This window comes from Sinocyclocheilus grahami, unplaced genomic scaffold (genome assembly GCF_001515645.1).
Source record: "Sinocyclocheilus grahami isolate Dianchi unplaced genomic scaffold, SAMN03320097.WGS_v1.1 scaffold582.1, whole genome shotgun sequence".
NCBI lineage: Eukaryota > Metazoa > Chordata > Actinopteri > Cypriniformes > Cyprinidae > Sinocyclocheilus > Sinocyclocheilus grahami.
This window is the reverse complement of record NW_015505761.1, coordinates 596,102-601,460: the sequence shown is the minus strand read 5'-3', so window position 1 is coordinate 601,460 and position 5,359 is coordinate 596,102. Positions and strand designations below refer to the sequence as shown.

Sequence of the window (5,359 nt, the reverse complement as noted above, 5' to 3'; positions counted from 1 at the left end):
AGTTGTATTTGTTGATCTGCTGTAAACCTCTGACTATATAAGATGTTTGGTGAGGACACAATGTTAATAGAGACCAAAGAAACCCATAGACCATTTGATCTGATGTCTAGCCTGCAGCTTTCACAGACCTGCTTGTTTCTTCAGGGACTTGATGTTGTTGTCTCATCACTATGTGTGAGATTGCACTTAGGAATTGATCTTGATGAAAGCTGCTGTTTAACAAGAACCGATAAGATCGGTGTAACCTATAATGAATCCTGTCTTCTCATGTGTCCAGGGTGTAATTGGCAGTATGAAGTATATTCTGGTGATGGGCGGCGTGATCTCAGGCATCGGGAAAGGCATTATAGCCAGCAGCGTGGGAACCATCCTCAAGTCCTGCGCGTCACAGCCATCAAGATCGACCCCTACATCAACATCGATGCAGGGACCTTCTCGCCGTATGAGCACAGTAACCCCACACCACTCCTCATATTACACTTCGAAGAATATGTATCACTGTCAAATGTTGCAGTCAGTGTTGGGGAAAGTTACTTTTAAAAGTAATGCATTACAATATTGCATTACTCCATAAAAAAAGTAACTAATTATGTTACTTAGTTACTTTTTATGGAAGGAAATGTGTTACGTTACTTTTGTGCTACTTTTTAAATCTGGACAGGGCTTGCTTGTTTGTTTTTAAAATAAAAAAGTTCTATTTTTGGCAAATATAAAAGCCTTTTCACACCAAAGGTGAAATGAATAAGCCTCAGGCTGAAGGGAAAGTACATTTACGTCCGTACAGTAGAATGCAGAAGAAGACATTTCAACACATTTCAGCAATAAAAAAAGACACACAAATGTTTGTCTAGAGTAATTTGTGCTTATTAGTATGCTTGAACTGGATCATCGAAGGTCAGAAGCAAAGACATTGGTTAATAGAATGGGAATAAATACATAAAGGATATTTGTGTTGTTTAACATTTAATTATTGCAGGTTTGCGTCATATTCTGAGTTGCATTATTTTTATTCATTTTGAGGAATACTGAATCTGTGTTTGTGTGAGTGAGATGAATTAATGCATATTCATATTTATTTTAGATCTACAGTAACATCTGATTTCTCTCAACATGGGGACAGGAGAGCTGTCAGTCAATAAATTGGGAAAAAAAGTAACTCGCGTTACTTGTTTGAAAAAGTAACTCCGATATTCTCTTGTACCGGTAAATTAAAAAGTAATGCGTTACTTTACTAGTTACTTGAAAAAAGTAATCTGATTACGTAACTCGCGTTACTTGTAATGTGTTACCCCCAACACTGGTTGCAGTACATGTAAATCAAACAATGTGCTTGCGAAATGCAAGCATCACTATGCATTATTTCAACCAAACCCTGACAATAAATATTCGACTTTGACAAGTAACTCGCATGCCTCTTACATTTGTGACCCTGGACCACAAAACCAGTCATAAGGGTAAATTTTTCATCTGAACATCATCTGAAAGCTGAATAAATAAGCTTTCCATTGATCTATGGTTTGTTAGGATAGGTCAATATTTGGCTGAAATACAACTATTTGAAAATCTGGAATCTGACGATGCAAAAAAAAAAAATATTGAGAAAATCATCTTTAAAGTTGTCCAAATGAAGTTCTTAACAATGCATATTACTAATCAAAAATTACGTTTTTATATATTTACGGTAGGAAATTTACTAAATATCTTCATGGAACATGATCTTTACTTAATATCATAATGATTTTTGGCATTAAAGAAAAATCGATAATTTTGACCCATACAATGTATTGTTGGCTATTGCTACAAATATACCCCAGCGACTTCAGACTGCTTTTGTGCTCCAGGCTCACATTTATAAGCTGGTCAGGCTGAATATTTGCTGGTCATGCTGATATATTGTCCTATCATCAGCCTGTGAGATCACAGACACACTATAGCATCGTGCTAATTTCTTTAATTATTTAGAGTAAACCAACTCCAGAGTAAGGCTAAAAGCAGCCTAGTGTTAGTGTAATCTATTAACTACACATTATATATTTTTAGTCAAGTAGCATAATGTTATGTCGTAAAATATTTTTTATATGACTGAATTTGTGTTTAACATGATCGCGGTTTAATAAAACCATTCTAAGTTACTGATTATAAGGCTTACCTTTCCTCAGTTATTCAAACAGCAGCAACAAGCAAAGAAGCTCTTTAAAAACACTCCCATTATAGTCCGTGAAGCTGTCTACACTGCATGATGATGAGTAAATCTCTTGTACTTGCGTCGCACGCACATCTGCATTTTGTTGTTTCTGATGAGAGCTGAATTCAGTCTGCGAGCGCTGAACAACAAAACTCTGACTCATCTGAATGACTCTGATTGGTCATTGCATTCATAAGCTCAACAGAATTGTGTGTGATTGGTTATAACGCGCAACACTGTAAAAGTGCGTGTAAAGAAATATGATGGAACAAATAAGCCCTACTATTAATTCTATAATAATACTAGCCTAATAATAATGATTATCATTGTCTTGATATCATCATACGGTATCTCTGACTATCGTCGATACACAATACTATCGGCACAACCGTAACGTGGGTCAGATTGCAGACAGAATCTGAAATGCAAGTAAACATGTTTATTGTGGGACCTGATATCTCTATATCTCTATATCCCACATGTTACGGTTGTATAACTAGAGAACCTGTATAACTAGAGAGCCACTTAAAAAAATCTTAGCAACCGCCCAATACAACCTAATAGCATAGCAACATGCTAAAACCTCCTCAAAACATCTTAGAGACCACATTACAAAAAAACAACAACAACACCTTAGCATCACAACCACTCACTACTTCAGAAAATGTAAAAGTATATAACAGTTATAAAATGTCATTTATGTGGGTGATAGTTGAGTTCTGTGGCCCTGTGTATGAATGTGATGTATTCTGTCTTGTGTAGGTGAGGTGTTTGTTTTGGATGATGGGGGAGAGGTGGATTTGGATCTGGGCAACTATGAGAGTTTTCTGGACATCAGGCTCACTAAAGACAACAACCTGACCACCGGAAAAATCTACCAGTCTGTCATCAACAAAGAGCGCAGGGGAGATTACCTGGGCAAAACTGTACAGGGTGAGTCTCATATTAAAGGTGGGGTAAGCGATTTCTGGTAGCCAATGTTGACATTTGAAATCACCAAAACAAACACACCCCTACCCCAAAAGGGTCTTGCCCCTATTTTGATAGCTCCGCCCCACACATACGTACGCAACCCAGGCAACGATTAGTTCTGTGAAACAATACCAAACAAATGTTAAACTGTGTCTACACCGGACACAAGTGGTCGACAAAATACTATAGAACTCATTATAATCAGTGATGTAAATGAAATGATCACAGATAATCGTTTTGATGTACTCTGCTTGACTGAAACCTGGCTAAAACCTAATGATTATATTGGTCTAAATGAGTCTACTCCACCAAGCTACTGTTATAAGCATGAGCCCCGTCAGACTGGTCGTGGCGGCGGTGTTGCAACAATATATAGTGATATTCTCAATGTTACTCAGAAGACAGGATACAGGGCACCTTTAATGTGTTTATAACAGTCTTACTTTCTAAACGGCCTATTTTAGGATGAGTTCACACTTGAAATTGGTTCTTCTGGTCTGTACCAAAAAAGAAAACGATACATTTAGTCCTGGTTTGCTTGGCGTTCATACTGTCATTTTAAACACTGAAGATAAAAAATACAGAACAAAAGGTCTAAGGACAAGCTCACAACCTGATTGGACTGCGTGTATATTTTGCACAGAACTTACTTACAAAACTAACAATGCTGTATGCTGGGCTACATGCATTTATAAACCGTGAAGAACTTAAAACAGCACCAGGAAGTCCTCTGTTGCACACACAAACCAAAATCTGCTGCAAGGAGATTTGTTTGATTAAAGGTGGACTGAAGCACCCTGTAAAGATGGGTCTCTGTTCGGATGGCAGCATTCATGTATTTTCAGATGAATCACACTAACAAAGCAACTGCAGCAGAGTTTTAACCGAACCAAACCTGCCAAGTGTGAACTAGGGTTGCACGATAAATCACATGCGATATTTAACGTGCATCTTCCCACATAGCAATTGTCTTCTGGCCCAGCTCTGGGCCAAACAAGCAGTTACACTCGGCCCACATGCAGCAAAGAATTACGGCCCTTGTTTGGCCCAGATCTGGACTACAGACATGAGCCATAACTGGCCCAAATCTCAGCCGAATAGTAACTTATAACCAGCCCTGAACTGGGCCAGAACAAGTTTTAATAGTGCTACCCAATCTCAGCCTTCAGTAAACCACATAGAGACCAGCCTTTAACCAGAAACCCCAAAACTGAGCCATAAAAAAGAAACTACTGATGAGATTTTAAAGTCTGTCACAAGAATGTGCTTTCTAAACACAGTCACAGCAGCTGAAAAAGAGCTCAAGCAAGAAGTGCAGGGACCAAGAGCCCAACTAAAGCAAACACTGATCACCACAATGGCGACTGAAATGAAACAAATATCAACATCTAAACCTCTATTCATTCTCAATAAGAGCTTCTCTAGATGGCTGACAGAAATAAAGTCAGTCTGGTTAATAATAAGTGAAGCTGGTGATGCTGTTTGTGGAGTTGCTGAGATCTTCAGAGATTTAATGTTTTATTTCAGTTGATTTTACCAAATGCTTATTTGATCATTTAATTTGATCATTCATCTCGTGGACTTCAACACTACTTTTGTGTTTCTTTTAACATTGTGTGCAGTGTTCACTGAGGATTTTGCTGTGTATGTTGTACATTTCAGCATCTATCCAAACAGAGTTTTGTACCTGTAAATGTTGCAGTGTTCTTTTGCTGTGTATGTTGTACATTTCAGCATCTATCCAAACAGAGTTTTGTACCTGTAAATGTTTTTTTATTATTTTATATACATACAGTCACGAAAACCTTTCAGTTGTTTTATGTATTATTATTGCACGAGTGTCTGTATGTAATGTCTGCGGCTAAGCACAGCATAAGTGGCTCAGTGGGAAATGCCGTCTCCTCACAGCAAGAAGATCTCTGGTTCAAGTCCCAGCTGAGCCAGAAACTCTTTCCCTCACAATCTAAAGAAGTGTAAATCACAGATGCTTAATTGTCTAAAGGTGTATCAACTGCTATTAAAAAAGCTGTGTGTTTTACCGCCTATCGATTGAGCCGTGGCGGAGTTGTTGTTGTTTTTTTGGATTTTTTTATGGCTCAGTTTTGGGGTTTCTGGTTAAAGGCTGGTCTCTATGTGGTTTACTGAAGGCTGAGATTGGGTAGCACTATTAAAACTTGTTCTGGCCCAGTTCAGGGCTGGTTA

General features: G+C 38.1%; 1 pseudogene; it reads left to right on the top strand.

The window, feature by feature from the left end:
- Positions 1–282: 282 nt before the first annotated feature.
- Positions 283–5,359, top strand: part of LOC107556884 (CTP synthase 1-like) — a 17,193-nt pseudogene continuing 12,116 nt past the window's right edge.